General features: G+C 38.0%; 12 non-coding genes across 12 annotated transcripts; 1 reads left to right on the top strand and 11 right to left on the bottom strand.

The window, feature by feature from the left end:
• Window positions 1-626: 626 nt before the first annotated feature.
• On the bottom strand, window positions 627-700 carry TRNAT-AGU (transfer RNA threonine (anticodon AGU)). Its single transcript has one exon. It is a non-coding gene; the product is annotated as a tRNA-Thr (tRNA).
• A 1,135-nt stretch (window positions 701-1,835) lies between these two features.
• Window positions 1,836-1,917, top strand: TRNAS-UGA (transfer RNA serine (anticodon UGA)). The gene has a single exon. It is a non-coding gene; the product is annotated as a tRNA-Ser (tRNA).
• A 1,280-nt stretch (window positions 1,918-3,197) lies between these two features.
• On the bottom strand, window positions 3,198-3,271 carry TRNAT-AGU (transfer RNA threonine (anticodon AGU)). Its single transcript has one exon. It is a non-coding gene; the product is annotated as a tRNA-Thr (tRNA).
• A 1,486-nt stretch (window positions 3,272-4,757) lies between these two features.
• Window positions 4,758-4,831, bottom strand: TRNAT-AGU (transfer RNA threonine (anticodon AGU)). The gene has a single exon. It is a non-coding gene; the product is annotated as a tRNA-Thr (tRNA).
• Window positions 4,832-6,317: 1,486 nt separating this feature from the next.
• Window positions 6,318-6,391, bottom strand: TRNAT-AGU (transfer RNA threonine (anticodon AGU)). Its single transcript has one exon. It is a non-coding gene; the product is annotated as a tRNA-Thr (tRNA).
• Window positions 6,392-7,877: 1,486 nt separating this feature from the next.
• TRNAT-AGU (transfer RNA threonine (anticodon AGU)) lies at window positions 7,878-7,951 on the bottom strand. Its single transcript has one exon. It is a non-coding gene; the product is annotated as a tRNA-Thr (tRNA).
• Window positions 7,952-9,437: 1,486 nt separating this feature from the next.
• On the bottom strand, window positions 9,438-9,511 carry TRNAT-AGU (transfer RNA threonine (anticodon AGU)). The gene has a single exon. It is a non-coding gene; the product is annotated as a tRNA-Thr (tRNA).
• Window positions 9,512-10,997: 1,486 nt separating this feature from the next.
• Window positions 10,998-11,071, bottom strand: TRNAT-AGU (transfer RNA threonine (anticodon AGU)). The gene has a single exon. It is a non-coding gene; the product is annotated as a tRNA-Thr (tRNA).
• Window positions 11,072-12,557: 1,486 nt separating this feature from the next.
• TRNAT-AGU (transfer RNA threonine (anticodon AGU)) lies at window positions 12,558-12,631 on the bottom strand. The gene has a single exon. It is a non-coding gene; the product is annotated as a tRNA-Thr (tRNA).
• A 1,486-nt stretch (window positions 12,632-14,117) lies between these two features.
• TRNAT-AGU (transfer RNA threonine (anticodon AGU)) lies at window positions 14,118-14,191 on the bottom strand. Its single transcript has one exon. It is a non-coding gene; the product is annotated as a tRNA-Thr (tRNA).
• A 1,486-nt stretch (window positions 14,192-15,677) lies between these two features.
• Window positions 15,678-15,751, bottom strand: TRNAT-AGU (transfer RNA threonine (anticodon AGU)). The gene has a single exon. It is a non-coding gene; the product is annotated as a tRNA-Thr (tRNA).
• A 1,486-nt stretch (window positions 15,752-17,237) lies between these two features.
• TRNAT-AGU (transfer RNA threonine (anticodon AGU)) lies at window positions 17,238-17,311 on the bottom strand. The gene has a single exon. It is a non-coding gene; the product is annotated as a tRNA-Thr (tRNA).
• Between the last annotated feature and the right edge of the window lie 1,481 nt (window positions 17,312-18,792).

Raw genomic sequence — 18,792 nt, 5'->3', positions numbered from 1 at the left:
CACAGCTAGAACTGTGATTTTGGTGTCATATGAAAGAGTAGAATCCAGTCTTTCAAATGCCACCAAATCTGCTTTTTTAGGTGGCCCACAGCCCGAGATATGGCTGTTTGAATTGATCCTCCTTCCCTGTAGCTTGAGTTTCACAATGTGTGTGAAGCAACTTCATGCTGATAGGACAGCATCAGATGCTGAGAGTCAGCTCCACCTCAGAAGAATTGCTGCTGTTACCTCCCAGATGTCTAATAAAGGCTAAATTACATATTTAGAAAATGCTCATAATTTTGCAAATAATAAACATTTTTTTTACTACAAATCACCCTGTAGTTATCAGCAGCAAAGCACCAATTAGACTAGTTAGGAGTTAGGGACCTGATAAACTGGTAACAGAGTCCCTTTAAGAGCTCTTCAAAAGTTTTTCCCACAATGGATGTTAAGCTTACTGGTCTATAATTACTTTGTATTGAACTTACTACTTATAGAAAACTCAATGACATTCATGGGGTCTCTGTCACCAATGAAAAACCCGATAGATTTTTAATTGCCTATAAAGAATTTGATTCATCATATACTTTAGTTATGTAAGCTTAAATAATAAACAAGTGAATAAACTAAAGCAACAAATAGCAAGGCACTGCTGAGATTTGAACTCAGGATCTCCTGTTTACTAGACAGGCGCTTTAACCAACTAAGCCACAGCACCAAAGCACTTTTCTTCTCACGGTGTCCTACCACACAGCTCAGTTCAGAGCAAAAGACTGATCTCATATTTTTGGCTAGCCCCTTAGGTGTAGTTGCCAGAAGTCTTAACAGTCAGGGTACATAAGTTGTGATGGCCGAGTGGTTAAGGCGTTGGATTTGAAATCCAATGGGGTCCCCCTGCACAGATTCAAGTCCTGCTCACAACGTTCTATTTTAAGAAGAGAACTTCCAGAAACATATTAAAGTTTGTCACCTATAGAAAGAGTTATTTTAATTCCATCCTCTTTATCACTGATTAATTACATTAATAATAGTGGTTCCAGCTGTGCCCCTGGCTTACAACTCTGAAAAGCGAGCAATATTTAGAGTATAAATCACTATAACTACAGCATCCCATTTGTCCAGACTTTTATTTTCCTCTTGATAAAAACAAATCAGGTTGGTTGGACAACTTCTGTCCTTAGTAAATCTCTGCTTGCTGTCAATTATAATACTATTTTCTGTCACATACTCCTGTATATAGTCCCTTAAATGGACTCTGTCACCAGTTTATCAATTCCCAATTTCCTAACTAGCCTAATAGGCGCTATGATGCTGATAACTACAGTGTGATTTGTTGTTTTTTTTAAAAAAACGTTTATTTGCAAAGTTATGAGCATTTATTTATATATACTAATGTAGCTCTAATAGCCAAATAGGAGATGACTCCTTTTTACTCTGGGCAGCTAATGTTTTCTGTATGACGCTGTCCAATCAGCATACAACTTCTCCCCCTTCCCTGTCCAGCAACACAGTGTGATCATATAGTACACTGCGTCCATTCCCGACTGTGTTTTCAACAGGTGATATCTTCGGTTCTGTCACAGCTAGAACTGTGATTTTGGTGTCATATGAAAGAGTAGAATCCAGTCTTTCAAATGCCACCAAATCTGCTTTTTTAGGTGGCCCACAGCCCGAGATATGGCTGTTTGAATTGATCCTCCTTCCCTGTAGCTTGAGTTTCACAATGTGTGTGAAGCAACTTCATGCTGATAGGACAGCATCAGATGCTGAGTTCAGAGCAAAAGACTGATCTCATATTTTAGGCTAGCCCCTTAGGTGTAGTTGCCAGAAGTCTTAACAGTCAGGGTACATAAGTTGTGATGGCCGAGTGGTTAAGGCGTTGGATTTGAAATCCAATGGGGTCTCCCTGCACAGGTTCAAGTCCTGTTCACAACGTTCTATTTTAAGAAGAGAACTTCCAGAAACATATTAAAGTTTGTCACCTATAGAAAGAGTTATTTTAATTCCATCCTCTTTATCACTGATTAATTACATTAATAATAGTGGTTCCAGCTGTGCCCCTGGCTTACAACTCTGAAAAGCGAGCAATATTTAGAGTATAAATCACTATAACTACAGCATCCCATTTGTCCAGACTTTTATTTTCCTCTTGATAAAAACAAATCAGGTTGGTTGGACAACTTCTGTCCTTAGTAAATCTCTGCTTGCTGTCAATTATAATACTATTTTCTGTCACATACTCCTGTATATAGTCCCTTAAATGGACTCTGTCACCAGTTTATCAATTCCCAATTTCCTAACTAGCCTAATAGGCGCTATGATGCTGATAACTACAGTGTGATTTGTTGTTTTTTTTTAAAAAACGTTTATTTGCAAAGTTATGAGCATTTATTTATATATACTAATGTAGCTCTAATAGCCAAATAGGAGATGACTCCTTTTTACTCTGGGCAGCTAATGTTTTCTGTATGACGCTGTCCAATCAGCATACAACTTCTCCCCCTTCCCTGTCCAGCAACACAGTGTGATCATATAGTACACTGCGTCCATTCCCGACTGTGTTTTCAACAGGTGATATCTTCGGTTCTGTCACAGCTAGAACTGTGATTTTGGTGTCATATGAAAGAGTAGAATCCAGTCTTTCAAATGCCACCAAATCTGCTTTTTTAGGTGGCCCACAGCCCTAGATATGGCTGTTTGAATTGATCCCCCTTCCCTGTAGCTTGAGTTTCACAATGTGTGTGAAGCAGCTTCATGCTGATAGGACAGCATCAGATGCTGAGAGTCAGCTCCACCTCAGGAGAATTGCTGCTGTTACCTCCCAGATGTCTAATAAAGGCTAAATTACATATTTAGAAAATGCTCATAACTTTGCAAATAATAAACATTTTTTTACTACAAATCACCCTGTAGTTATCAGCAGCAAAGCACCTATTAGACTAGTTAGGAGTTAGGGACCTGATAAACTGGTAACAGAGTCCCTTTAAGAGCTCTTCAAAAGTTTTTCCCACAATGGATGTTAAGCTTACTGGTCTATAATTACTTTGTATTGAACTTACTACTTATAGAAAACTCAATGACATTCATGGGGTCTCTGTCACCAATGAAAAACCCGATAGATTTTTAATTGCCTATAAAGAATTTGATTCATCATATACTTTAGTTATGTAAGCTTAAATAATAAACAAGTGAATAAACTAAAGCAACAAATAGCAAGGCACTGCTGAGATTTGAACTCAGGATCTCCTGTTTACTAGACAGGCGCTTTAACCAACTAAGCCACAGCACCAAAGCACTTTTCTTCTCACGGTGTCCTACCACACAGCTCAGTTCAGAGCAAAAGACTGATCTCATATTTTTGGCTAGCCCCTTAGGTGTAGTTGCCAGAAGTCTTAACAGTCAGGGTACATAAGTTGTGATGGCCGAGTGGTTAAGGCGTTGGATTTGAAATCCAATGGGGTCCCCCTGCACAGATTCAAGTCCTGTTCACAACGTTCTATTTTAAGAAGAGAACTTCCAGAAACATATTAAAGTTTGTCACCTATAGAAAGAGTTATTTTAATTCCATCCTCTTTATCACTGATTAATTACATTAATAATAGTGGTTCCAGCTGTGCCCCTGGCTTACAACTCTGAAAAGCGAGCAATATTTAGAGTATAAATCACTATAACTACAGCATCCCATTTGTCCAGACTTTTATTTTCCTCTTGATAAAAACAAATCAGGTTGGTTGGACAACTTCTGTCCTTAGTAAATCTCTGCTTGCTGTCAATTATAATACTATTTTCTGTCACATACTCCTGTATATAGTCCCTTAAATGGACTCTGTCACCAGTTTATCAATTCCCAATTTCCTAACTAGCCTAATAGGCGCTATGATGCTGATAACTACAGTGTGATTTGTTGTTTTTTTTAAAAAAACGTTTATTTGCAAAGTTATGAGCATTTATTTATATATACTAATGTAGCTCTAATAGCCAAATAGGAGATGACTCCTTTTTACTCTGGGCAGCTAATGTTTTCTGTATGACGCTGTCCAATCAGCATACAACTTCTCCCCCTTCCCTGTCCAGCAACACAGTGTGATCATATAGTACACTGCGTCCATTCCCGACTGTGTTTTCAACAGGTGATATCTTCGGTTCTGTCACAGCTAGAACTGTGATTTTGGTGTCATATGAAAGAGTAGAATCCAGTCTTTCAAATGCCACCAAATCTGCTTTTTTAGGTGGCCCACAGCCCGAGATATGGCTGTTTGAATTGATCCTCCTTCCCTGTAGCTTGAGTTTCACAATGTGTGTGAAGCAACTTCATGCTGATAGGACAGCATCAGATGCTGAGAGTCAGCTCCACCTCAGAAGAATTGCTGCTGTTACCTCCCAGATGTCTAATAAAGGCTAAATTACATATTTAGAAAATGCTCATAATTTTGCAAATAATAAACATTTTTTTTACTACAAATCACCCTGTAGTTATCAGCAGCAAAGCACCAATTAGACTAGTTAGGAGTTAGGGACCTGATAAACTGGTAACAGAGTCCCTTTAAGAGCTCTTCAAAAGTTTTTCCCACAATGGATGTTAAGCTTACTGGTCTATAATTACTTTGTATTGAACTTACTACTTATAGAAAACTCAATGACATTCATGGGGTCTCTGTCACCAATGAAAAACCCGATAGATTTTTAATTGCCTATAAAGAATTTGATTCATCATATACTTTAGTTATGTAAGCTTAAATAATAAACAAGTGAATAAACTAAAGCAACAAATAGCAAGGCACTGCTGAGATTTGAACTCAGGATCTCCTGTTTACTAGACAGGCGCTTTAACCAACTAAGCCACAGCACCAAAGCACTTTTCTTCTCACGGTGTCCTACCACACAGCTCAGTTCAGAGCAAAAGACTGATCTCATATTTTTGGCTAGCCCCTTAGGTGTAGTTGCCAGAAGTCTTAACAGTCAGGGTACATAAGTTGTGATGGCCGAGTGGTTAAGGCGTTGGATTTGAAATCCAATGGGGTCCCCCTGCACAGATTCAAGTCCTGTTCACAACGTTCTATTTTAAGAAGAGAACTTCCAGAAACATATTAAAGTTTGTCACCTATAGAAAGAGTTATTTTAATTCCATCCTCTTTATCACTGATTAATTACATTAATAATAGTGGTTCCAGCTGTGCCCCTGGCTTACAACTCTGAAAAGCGAGCAATATTTAGAGTATAAATCACTATAACTACAGCATCCCATTTGTCCAGACTTTTATTTTCCTCTTGATAAAAACAAATCAGGTTGGTTGGACAACTTCTGTCCTTAGTAAATCTCTGCTTGCTGTCAATTATAATACTATTTTCTGTCACATACTCCTGTATATAGTCCCTTAAATGGACTCTGTCACCAGTTTATCAATTCCCAATTTCCTAACTAGCCTAATAGGCGCTATGATGCTGATAACTACAGTGTGATTTGTTGTTTTTTTTAAAAAAACGTTTATTTGCAAAGTTATGAGCATTTATTTATATATACTAATGTAGCTCTAATAGCCAAATAGGAGATGACTCCTTTTTACTCTGGGCAGCTAATGTTTTCTGTATGACGCTGTCCAATCAGCATACAACTTCTCCCCCTTCCCTGTCCAGCAACACAGTGTGATCATATAGTACACTGCGTCCATTCCCGACTGTGTTTTCAACAGGTGATATCTTCGGTTCTGTCACAGCTAGAACTGTGATTTTGGTGTCATATGAAAGAGTAGAATCCAGTCTTTCAAATGCCACCAAATCTGCTTTTTTAGGTGGCCCACAGCCCGAGATATGGCTGTTTGAATTGATCCTCCTTCCCTGTAGCTTGAGTTTCACAATGTGTGTGAAGCAACTTCATGCTGATAGGACAGCATCAGATGCTGAGAGTCAGCTCCACCTCAGAAGAATTGCTGCTGTTACCTCCCAGATGTCTAATAAAGGCTAAATTACATATTTAGAAAATGCTCATAATTTTGCAAATAATAAACATTTTTTTTACTACAAATCACCCTGTAGTTATCAGCAGCAAAGCACCAATTAGACTAGTTAGGAGTTAGGGACCTGATAAACTGGTAACAGAGTCCCTTTAAGAGCTCTTCAAAAGTTTTTCCCACAATGGATGTTAAGCTTACTGGTCTATAATTACTTTGTATTGAACTTACTACTTATAGAAAACTCAATGACATTCATGGGGTCTCTGTCACCAATGAAAAACCCGATAGATTTTTAATTGCCTATAAAGAATTTGATTCATCATATACTTTAGTTATGTAAGCTTAAATAATAAACAAGTGAATAAACTAAAGCAACAAATAGCAAGGCACTGCTGAGATTTGAACTCAGGATCTCCTGTTTACTAGACAGGCGCTTTAACCAACTAAGCCACAGCACCAAAGCACTTTTCTTCTCACGGTGTCCTACCACACAGCTCAGTTCAGAGCAAAAGACTGATCTCATATTTTTGGCTAGCCCCTTAGGTGTAGTTGCCAGAAGTCTTAACAGTCAGGGTACATAAGTTGTGATGGCCGAGTGGTTAAGGCGTTGGATTTGAAATCCAATGGGGTCCCCCTGCACAGATTCAAGTCCTGTTCACAACGTTCTATTTTAAGAAGAGAACTTCCAGAAACATATTAAAGTTTGTCACCTATAGAAAGAGTTATTTTAATTCCATCCTCTTTATCACTGATTAATTACATTAATAATAGTGGTTCCAGCTGTGCCCCTGGCTTACAACTCTGAAAAGCGAGCAATATTTAGAGTATAAATCACTATAACTACAGCATCCCATTTGTCCAGACTTTTATTTTCCTCTTGATAAAAACAAATCAGGTTGGTTGGACAACTTCTGTCCTTAGTAAATCTCTGCTTGCTGTCAATTATAATACTATTTTCTGTCACATACTCCTGTATATAGTCCCTTAAATGGACTCTGTCACCAGTTTATCAATTCCCAATTTCCTAACTAGCCTAATAGGCGCTATGATGCTGATAACTACAGTGTGATTTGTTGTTTTTTTTAAAAAAACGTTTATTTGCAAAGTTATGAGCATTTATTTATATATACTAATGTAGCTCTAATAGCCAAATAGGAGATGACTCCTTTTTACTCTGGGCAGCTAATGTTTTCTGTATGACGCTGTCCAATCAGCATACAACTTCTCCCCCTTCCCTGTCCAGCAACACAGTGTGATCATATAGTACACTGCGTCCATTCCCGACTGTGTTTTCAACAGGTGATATCTTCGGTTCTGTCACAGCTAGAACTGTGATTTTGGTGTCATATGAAAGAGTAGAATCCAGTCTTTCAAATGCCACCAAATCTGCTTTTTTAGGTGGCCCACAGCCCGAGATATGGCTGTTTGAATTGATCCTCCTTCCCTGTAGCTTGAGTTTCACAATGTGTGTGAAGCAACTTCATGCTGATAGGACAGCATCAGATGCTGAGAGTCAGCTCCACCTCAGAAGAATTGCTGCTGTTACCTCCCAGATGTCTAATAAAGGCTAAATTACATATTTAGAAAATGCTCATAATTTTGCAAATAATAAACATTTTTTTTACTACAAATCACCCTGTAGTTATCAGCAGCAAAGCACCAATTAGACTAGTTAGGAGTTAGGGACCTGATAAACTGGTAACAGAGTCCCTTTAAGAGCTCTTCAAAAGTTTTTCCCACAATGGATGTTAAGCTTACTGGTCTATAATTACTTTGTATTGAACTTACTACTTATAGAAAACTCAATGACATTCATGGGGTCTCTGTCACCAATGAAAAACCCGATAGATTTTTAATTGCCTATAAAGAATTTGATTCATCATATACTTTAGTTATGTAAGCTTAAATAATAAACAAGTGAATAAACTAAAGCAACAAATAGCAAGGCACTGCTGAGATTTGAACTCAGGATCTCCTGTTTACTAGACAGGCGCTTTAACCAACTAAGCCACAGCACCAAAGCACTTTTCTTCTCACGGTGTCCTACCACACAGCTCAGTTCAGAGCAAAAGACTGATCTCATATTTTTGGCTAGCCCCTTAGGTGTAGTTGCCAGAAGTCTTAACAGTCAGGGTACATAAGTTGTGATGGCCGAGTGGTTAAGGCGTTGGATTTGAAATCCAATGGGGTCCCCCTGCACAGATTCAAGTCCTGTTCACAACGTTCTATTTTAAGAAGAGAACTTCCAGAAACATATTAAAGTTTGTCACCTATAGAAAGAGTTATTTTAATTCCATCCTCTTTATCACTGATTAATTACATTAATAATAGTGGTTCCAGCTGTGCCCCTGGCTTACAACTCTGAAAAGCGAGCAATATTTAGAGTATAAATCACTATAACTACAGCATCCCATTTGTCCAGACTTTTATTTTCCTCTTGATAAAAACAAATCAGGTTGGTTGGACAACTTCTGTCCTTAGTAAATCTCTGCTTGCTGTCAATTATAATACTATTTTCTGTCACATACTCCTGTATATAGTCCCTTAAATGGACTCTGTCACCAGTTTATCAATTCCCAATTTCCTAACTAGCCTAATAGGCGCTATGATGCTGATAACTACAGTGTGATTTGTTGTTTTTTTTAAAAAAACGTTTATTTGCAAAGTTATGAGCATTTATTTATATATACTAATGTAGCTCTAATAGCCAAATAGGAGATGACTCCTTTTTACTCTGGGCAGCTAATGTTTTCTGTATGACGCTGTCCAATCAGCATACAACTTCTCCCCCTTCCCTGTCCAGCAACACAGTGTGATCATATAGTACACTGCGTCCATTCCCGACTGTGTTTTCAACAGGTGATATCTTCGGTTCTGTCACAGCTAGAACTGTGATTTTGGTGTCATATGAAAGAGTAGAATCCAGTCTTTCAAATGCCACCAAATCTGCTTTTTTAGGTGGCCCACAGCCCGAGATATGGCTGTTTGAATTGATCCTCCTTCCCTGTAGCTTGAGTTTCACAATGTGTGTGAAGCAACTTCATGCTGATAGGACAGCATCAGATGCTGAGAGTCAGCTCCACCTCAGAAGAATTGCTGCTGTTACCTCCCAGATGTCTAATAAAGGCTAAATTACATATTTAGAAAATGCTCATAATTTTGCAAATAATAAACATTTTTTTTACTACAAATCACCCTGTAGTTATCAGCAGCAAAGCACCAATTAGACTAGTTAGGAGTTAGGGACCTGATAAACTGGTAACAGAGTCCCTTTAAGAGCTCTTCAAAAGTTTTTCCCACAATGGATGTTAAGCTTACTGGTCTATAATTACTTTGTATTGAACTTACTACTTATAGAAAACTCAATGACATTCATGGGGTCTCTGTCACCAATGAAAAACCCGATAGATTTTTAATTGCCTATAAAGAATTTGATTCATCATATACTTTAGTTATGTAAGCTTAAATAATAAACAAGTGAATAAACTAAAGCAACAAATAGCAAGGCACTGCTGAGATTTGAACTCAGGATCTCCTGTTTACTAGACAGGCGCTTTAACCAACTAAGCCACAGCACCAAAGCACTTTTCTTCTCACGGTGTCCTACCACACAGCTCAGTTCAGAGCAAAAGACTGATCTCATATTTTTGGCTAGCCCCTTAGGTGTAGTTGCCAGAAGTCTTAACAGTCAGGGTACATAAGTTGTGATGGCCGAGTGGTTAAGGCGTTGGATTTGAAATCCAATGGGGTCCCCCTGCACAGATTCAAGTCCTGTTCACAACGTTCTATTTTAAGAAGAGAACTTCCAGAAACATATTAAAGTTTGTCACCTATAGAAAGAGTTATTTTAATTCCATCCTCTTTATCACTGATTAATTACATTAATAATAGTGGTTCCAGCTGTGCCCCTGGCTTACAACTCTGAAAAGCGAGCAATATTTAGAGTATAAATCACTATAACTACAGCATCCCATTTGTCCAGACTTTTATTTTCCTCTTGATAAAAACAAATCAGGTTGGTTGGACAACTTCTGTCCTTAGTAAATCTCTGCTTGCTGTCAATTATAATACTATTTTCTGTCACATACTCCTGTATATAGTCCCTTAAATGGACTCTGTCACCAGTTTATCAATTCCCAATTTCCTAACTAGCCTAATAGGCGCTATGATGCTGATAACTACAGTGTGATTTGTTGTTTTTTTTAAAAAAACGTTTATTTGCAAAGTTATGAGCATTTATTTATATATACTAATGTAGCTCTAATAGCCAAATAGGAGATGACTCCTTTTTACTCTGGGCAGCTAATGTTTTCTGTATGACGCTGTCCAATCAGCATACAACTTCTCCCCCTTCCCTGTCCAGCAACACAGTGTGATCATATAGTACACTGCGTCCATTCCCGACTGTGTTTTCAACAGGTGATATCTTCGGTTCTGTCACAGCTAGAACTGTGATTTTGGTGTCATATGAAAGAGTAGAATCCAGTCTTTCAAATGCCACCAAATCTGCTTTTTTAGGTGGCCCACAGCCCGAGATATGGCTGTTTGAATTGATCCTCCTTCCCTGTAGCTTGAGTTTCACAATGTGTGTGAAGCAACTTCATGCTGATAGGACAGCATCAGATGCTGAGAGTCAGCTCCACCTCAGAAGAATTGCTGCTGTTACCTCCCAGATGTCTAATAAAGGCTAAATTACATATTTAGAAAATGCTCATAATTTTGCAAATAATAAACATTTTTTTTACTACAAATCACCCTGTAGTTATCAGCAGCAAAGCACCAATTAGACTAGTTAGGAGTTAGGGACCTGATAAACTGGTAACAGAGTCCCTTTAAGAGCTCTTCAAAAGTTTTTCCCACAATGGATGTTAAGCTTACTGGTCTATAATTACTTTGTATTGAACTTACTACTTATAGAAAACTCAATGACATTCATGGGGTCTCTGTCACCAATGAAAAACCCGATAGATTTTTAATTGCCTATAAAGAATTTGATTCATCATATACTTTAGTTATGTAAGCTTAAATAATAAACAAGTGAATAAACTAAAGCAACAAATAGCAAGGCACTGCTGAGATTTGAACTCAGGATCTCCTGTTTACTAGACAGGCGCTTTAACCAACTAAGCCACAGCACCAAAGCACTTTTCTTCTCACGGTGTCCTACCACACAGCTCAGTTCAGAGCAAAAGACTGATCTCATATTTTTGGCTAGCCCCTTAGGTGTAGTTGCCAGAAGTCTTAACAGTCAGGGTACATAAGTTGTGATGGCCGAGTGGTTAAGGCGTTGGATTTGAAATCCAATGGGGTCCCCCTGCACAGATTCAAGTCCTGTTCACAACGTTCTATTTTAAGAAGAGAACTTCCAGAAACATATTAAAGTTTGTCACCTATAGAAAGAGTTATTTTAATTCCATCCTCTTTATCACTGATTAATTACATTAATAATAGTGGTTCCAGCTGTGCCCCTGGCTTACAACTCTGAAAAGCGAGCAATATTTAGAGTATAAATCACTATAACTACAGCATCCCATTTGTCCAGACTTTTATTTTCCTCTTGATAAAAACAAATCAGGTTGGTTGGACAACTTCTGTCCTTAGTAAATCTCTGCTTGCTGTCAATTATAATACTATTTTCTGTCACATACTCCTGTATATAGTCCCTTAAATGGACTCTGTCACCAGTTTATCAATTCCCAATTTCCTAACTAGCCTAATAGGCGCTATGATGCTGATAACTACAGTGTGATTTGTTGTTTTTTTTAAAAAAACGTTTATTTGCAAAGTTATGAGCATTTATTTATATATACTAATGTAGCTCTAATAGCCAAATAGGAGATGACTCCTTTTTACTCTGGGCAGCTAATGTTTTCTGTATGACGCTGTCCAATCAGCATACAACTTCTCCCCCTTCCCTGTCCAGCAACACAGTGTGATCATATAGTACACTGCGTCCATTCCCGACTGTGTTTTCAACAGGTGATATCTTCGGTTCTGTCACAGCTAGAACTGTGATTTTGGTGTCATATGAAAGAGTAGAATCCAGTCTTTCAAATGCCACCAAATCTGCTTTTTTAGGTGGCCCACAGCCCGAGATATGGCTGTTTGAATTGATCCTCCTTCCCTGTAGCTTGAGTTTCACAATGTGTGTGAAGCAACTTCATGCTGATAGGACAGCATCAGATGCTGAGAGTCAGCTCCACCTCAGAAGAATTGCTGCTGTTACCTCCCAGATGTCTAATAAAGGCTAAATTACATATTTAGAAAATGCTCATAATTTTGCAAATAATAAACATTTTTTTTACTACAAATCACCCTGTAGTTATCAGCAGCAAAGCACCAATTAGACTAGTTAGGAGTTAGGGACCTGATAAACTGGTAACAGAGTCCCTTTAAGAGCTCTTCAAAAGTTTTTCCCACAATGGATGTTAAGCTTACTGGTCTATAATTACTTTGTATTGAACTTACTACTTATAGAAAACTCAATGACATTCATGGGGTCTCTGTCACCAATGAAAAACCCGATAGATTTTTAATTGCCTATAAAGAATTTGATTCATCATATACTTTAGTTATGTAAGCTTAAATAATAAACAAGTGAATAAACTAAAGCAACAAATAGCAAGGCACTGCTGAGATTTGAACTCAGGATCTCCTGTTTACTAGACAGGCGCTTTAACCAACTAAGCCACAGCACCAAAGCACTTTTCTTCTCACGGTGTCCTACCACACAGCTCAGTTCAGAGCAAAAGACTGATCTCATATTTTTGGCTAGCCCCTTAGGTGTAGTTGCCAGAAGTCTTAACAGTCAGGGTACATAAGTTGTGATGGCCGAGTGGTTAAGGCGTTGGATTTGAAATCCAATGGGGTCCCCCTGCACAGATTCAAGTCCTGCTCACAACGTTCTATTTTAAGAAGAGAACTTCCAGAAACATATTAAAGTTTGTCACCTATAGAAAGAGTTATTTTAATTCCATCCTCTTTATCACTGATTAATTACATTAATAATAGTGGTTCCAGCTGTGCCCCTGGCTTACAACTCTGAAAAGCGAGCAATATTTAGAGTATAAATCACTATAACTACAGCATCCCATTTGTCCAGACTTTTATTTTCCTCTTGATAAAAACAAATCAGGTTGGTTGGACAACTTCTGTCCTTAGTAAATCTCTGCTTGCTGTCAATTATAATACTATTTTCTGTCACATACTCCTGTATATAGTCCCTTAAATGGACTCTGTCACCAGTTTATCAATTCCCAATTTCCTAACTAGCCTAATAGGCGCTATGATGCTGATAACTACAGTGTGATTTGTTGTTTTTTTTAAAAAAACGTTTATTTGCAAAGTTATGAGCATTTATTTATATATACTAATGTAGCTCTAATAGCCAAATAGGAGATGACTCCTTTTTACTCTGGGCAGCTAATGTTTTCTGTATGACGCTGTCCAATCAGCATACAACTTCTCCCCCTTCCCTGTCCAGCAACACAGTGTGATCATATAGTACACTGCGTCCATTCCCGACTGTGTTTTCAACAGGTGATATCTTCGGTTCTGTCACAGCTAGAACTGTGATTTTGGTGTCATATGAAAGAGTAGAATCCAGTCTTTCAAATGCCACCAAATCTGCTTTTTTAGGTGGCCCACAGCCCGAGATATGGCTGTTTGAATTGATCCTCCTTCCCTGTAGCTTGAGTTTCACAATGTGTGTGAAGCAACTTCATGCTGATAGGACAGCATCAGATGCTGAGAGTCAGCTCCACCTCAGAAGAATTGCTGCTGTTACCTCCCAGATGTCTAATAAAGGCTAAATTACATATTTAGAAAATGCTCATAATTTTGCAAATAATAAACATTTTTTTTACTACAAATCACCCTGTAGTTATCAGCAGCAAAGCACCAATTAGACTAGTTAGGAGTTAGGGACCTGATAAACTGGTAACAGAGTCCCTTTAAGAGCTCTTCAAAAGTTTTTCCCACAATGGATGTTAAGCTTACTGGTCTATAATTACTTTGTATTGAACTTACTACTTATAGAAAACTCAATGACATTCATGGGGTCTCTGTCACCAATGAAAAACCCGATAGATTTTTAATTGCCTATAAAGAATTTGATTCATCATATACTTTAGTTATGTAAGCTTAAATAATAAACAAGTGAATAAACTAAAGCAACAAATAGCAAGGCACTGCTGAGATTTGAACTCAGGATCTCCTGTTTACTAGACAGGCGCTTTAACCAACTAAGCCACAGCACCAAAGCACTTTTCTTCTCACGGTGTCCTACCACACAGCTCAGTTCAGAGCAAAAGACTGATCTCATATTTTTGGCTAGCCCCTTAGGTGTAGTTGCCAGAAGTCTTAACAGTCAGGGTACATAAGTTGTGATGGCCGAGTGGTTAAGGCGTTGGATTTGAAATCCAATGGGGTCCCCCTGCACAGATTCAAGTCCTGTTCACAACGTTCTATTTTAAGAAGAGAACTTCCAGAAACATATTAAAGTTTGTCACCTATAGAAAGAGTTATTTTAATTCCATCCTCTTTATCACTGATTAATTACATTAATAATAGTGGTTCCAGCTGTGCCCCTGGCTTACAACTCTGAAAAGCGAGCAATATTTAGAGTATAAATCACTATAACTACAGCATCCCATTTGTCCAGACTTTTATTTTCCTCTTGATAAAAACAAATCAGGTTGGTTGGACAACTTCTGTCCTTAGTAAATCTCTGCTTGCTGTCAATTATAATACTATTTTCTGTCACATACTCCTGTATATAGTCCCTTAAATGGACTCTGTCACCAGTTTATCAATTCCCAATTTCCTAACTAGCCTAATAGGCGCTATGATGCTGATAACTACAGTGTGATTTGTTGTTTTTTTTAAAAAAACGTTTATTTGCAAAGTTATGAGCATTTATTTATATATACTAATGTAGCTCTAATAGCCAAATAGGAGATGACTCCTTTTTACTCTGGGCAGCTAATGTTTTCTGTATGACGCTGTCCAATCAGCATACAACTTCTCCCCCTTCCCTGTCCAGCAACACAGTGTGATCATATAGTACACTGCGTCCATTCCCGACTGTGTTTTCAACAGGTGATATCTTCGGTTCTGTCACAGCTAGAACTGTGATTTTGGTGTCATATGAAAGAGTAGAATCCAGTCTTTCAAATGCCACCAAATCTGCTTTTTTAGGTGGCCCACAGCCCGAGATATGGCTGTTTGAATTGATCCTCCTTCCCTGTAGCTTGAGTTTCACAATGTGTGTGAAGCAGCTTCATGCTGATAGGACAGCATCAGATGCTGAGAGTCAGCTCCACCTCAGAAGAATTGCTGCTGTTACCTCCCAGATGTCTAATAAAGGCTAAATTACATATTTAGAAAATGCTCATAATTTTGCAAATAATAAACATTTTTTTTACTACAAATCACCCTGTAGTTATCAGCAGCAAAGCACCAATTAGACTAGTTAGGAGTTAGGGACCTGATAAACTGGTAACAGAGTCCCTTTAAGAGCTCTTCAAAAGTTTTTCCCACAATGGATGTTAAGCTTACTGGTCTATAATTACTTTGTATTGAACTTACTACTTATAGAAAACTCAATGACATTCATGGGGTCTCTGTCACCAATGAAAAACCCGATAGATTTTTAATTGCCTATAAAGAATTTGATTCATCATATACTTTAGTTATGTAAGCTTAAATAATAAACAAGTGAATAAACTAAAGCAACAAATAGCAAGGCACTGCTGAGATTTGAACTCAGGATCTCCTGTTTACTAGACAGGCGCTTTAACCAACTAAGCCACAGCACCAAAGCACTTTTCTTCTCACGGTGTCCTACCACACAGCTCAGTTCAGAGCAAAAGACTGATCTCATATTTTTGGCTAGCCCCTTAGGTGTAGTTGCCAGAAGTCTTAACAGTCAGGGTACATAAGTTGTGATAGCCGAGTGGTTAAGGCGTTGGATTTGAAATCCAATGGGGTCCCCCTGCACAGATTCAAGTCCTGCTCACAACGTTCTATTTTAAGAAGAGAACTTCCAGAAACATATTAAAGTTTGTCACCTATAGAAAGAGTTATTTTAATTCCATCCTCTTTATCACTGATTAATTACATTAATAATAGTGGTTCCAGCTGTGCCCCTGGCTTACAACTCTGAAAAGCGAGCAATATTTAGAGTATAAATCACTATAACTACAGCATCCCATTTGTCCAGACTTTTATTTTCCTCTTGATAAAAACAAATCAGGTTGGTTGGACAACTTCTGTCCTTAGTAAATCTCTGCTTGCTGTCAATTATAATACTATTTTCTGTCACATACTCCTGTATATAGTCCCTTAAATGGACTCTGTCACCAGTTTATCAATTCCCAATTTCCTAACTAGCCTAATAGGCGCTATGATGCTGATAACTACAGTGTGATTTGTTGTTTTTTTTAAAAAAACGTTTATTTGCAAAGTTATGAGCATTTATTTATATATACTAATGTAGCTCTAATAGCCAAATAGGAGATGACTCCTTTTTACTCTGGGCAGCTAATGTTTTCTGTATGACGCTGTCCAATCAGCATACAACTTCTCCCCCTTCCCTGTCCAGCAACACAGTGTGATCATATAGTACACTGCGTCCATTCCCGACTGTGTTTTCAACAGGTGATATCTTCGGTTCTGTCACAGCTAGAACTGTGATTTTGGTGTCATATGAAAGAGTAGAATCCAGTCTTTCAAATGCCACCAAATCTGCTTTTTTAGGTGGCCCACAGCCCGAGATATGGCTGTTTGAATTGATCCTCCTTCCCTGTAGCTTGAGTTTCACAATGTGTGTGAAGCAACTTCATGCTGATAGGACAGCATCAGATGCTGAGAGTCAGCTCCACCTCAGAAGAATTGCTGCTGTTACCTCCCAGATGTCTAATAAAGGCTAAATTACATATTTAGAAAATGCTCATAATTTTGCAAATAATAAACATTTTTTTTACTACAAATCACCCTGTAGTTATCAGCAGCAAAGCACCAATTAGACTAGTTAGGAGTTAGGGACCTGATAAACTGGTAACAGAGTCCCTTTAAGAGCTCTTCAAAAGTTTTTCCCACAATGGATGTTAAGCTTACTGGTCTATAATTACTTTGTATTGAACTTACTACTTATAGAAAACTCAATGACATTCATGGGGTCTCTGTCACCAATGAAAAACCCGATAGATTTTTAATTGCCTATAAAGAATTTGATTCATCATATACTTTAGTTATGTAAGCTTAAATAATAAACAAGTGAATAAACTAAAGCAACAAATAGCAAGGCACTGCTGAGATTTGAACTCAGGATCTCCTGTTTACTAGACAGGCGCTTTAACCAACTAAGCCACAGCACCAAAGCACTTTTCTTCTCACGGTGTCCTACCACACAGCTCAGTTCAGAGCAAAAGACTGATCTCATATTTTTGGCTAGCCCCTTAGGTGTAGTTGCCAGAAGTCTTAACAGTCAGGGTACATAAGTTGTGATGGCCGAGTGGTTAAGGCGTTGGATTTGAAATCCAATGGGGTCCCCCTGCACAGATTCAAGTCCTGCTCACAACGTTCTATTTTAAGAAGAGAACTTCCAGAAACATATTAAAGTTTGTCACCTATAGAAAGAGTTATTTTAATTCCATCCTCTTTATCACTGATTAATTACATTAATAATAGTGGTTCCAGCTGTGCCCCTGGCTTACAACTCTGAAAAGCGTGCAATATTTAGAGTATAAATCACTATAACTACAGCATCCCATTTGTCCAGACTTTTATTTTCCTCTTGATAAAAACAAATCAGGTTGGTTGGACAACTTCTGTCCTTAGTAAATCTCTGCTTGCTGTCAATTATAATACTATTTTCTGTCACATACTCCTGTATATAGTCCCTTAAATGGACTCTGTCACCAGTTTATCAATTCCCAATTTCCTAACTAGCCTAATAGGCGCTATGATGCTGATAACTACAGTGTGATTTGTTGTTTTTTTTAAAAAAACGTTTATTTGCAAAGTTATGAGCATTTATTTATATATACTAATGTAGCTCTAATAGCCAAATAGGAGATGACTCCTTTTTACTCTGGGCAGCTAATGTTTTCTGTATGACGCTGTCCAATCAGCATACAACTTCTCCCCCTTCCCTGTCCAGCAACACAGTGTGATCATATAGTACACTGCGTCCATTCCCGACTGTGTTTTCAACAGGTGATATCTTCGGTTCTGTCACAGCTAGAACTGTGATTTTGGTGTCATATGAAAGAGTAGAATCCAGTCTTTCAAATGCCACCAAATCTGCTTTTTTAGGTGGCCCACAGCCCGAGATATGGCTGTTTGAATTGATCCTCCTTCCCTGTAGCTTGAGTTTCACAATGTGTGTGAAGCAACTTCATGCTGATAGGACAGCATCAGATGCTGAGAGTCAGCTCCACCTCAGAAGAATTGCTGCTGTTACCTCCCAGATGTCTAATAAAGGCTAAATTACATATTTAGAAAATGCTCATAATTTTGCAAATAATAAACATTTTTTTTACTACAAATCACCCTGTAGTTATCAGCAGCAAAGCACCAATTAGACTAGTTAGGAGTTAGGGACCTGATAAACTGGTAACAGAGTCCCTTTAAGAGCTCTTCAAAAGTTTTTCCCACAATGGATGTTAAGCTTACTGGTCTATAATTACTTTGTATTGAACTTACTACTTATAGAAAACTCAATGACATTCATGGGGTCTCTGTCACCAATGAAAAACCCGATAGATTTTTAATTGCCTATAAAGAATTTGATTCATCATATACTTTAGTTATGTAAGCTTAAATAATAAACAAGTGAATAAACTAAAGCAACAAA

The sequence above is a fragment of the Rhinoderma darwinii genome, chromosome 3 (genome assembly GCF_050947455.1).
Source record: "Rhinoderma darwinii isolate aRhiDar2 chromosome 3, aRhiDar2.hap1, whole genome shotgun sequence".
NCBI classification, from domain to species: domain Eukaryota; kingdom Metazoa; phylum Chordata; class Amphibia; order Anura; family Rhinodermatidae; genus Rhinoderma; species Rhinoderma darwinii.
Note: the sequence above shows the minus strand (reverse complement) of the source record. Positions and strands in the feature narration are given on the sequence as shown.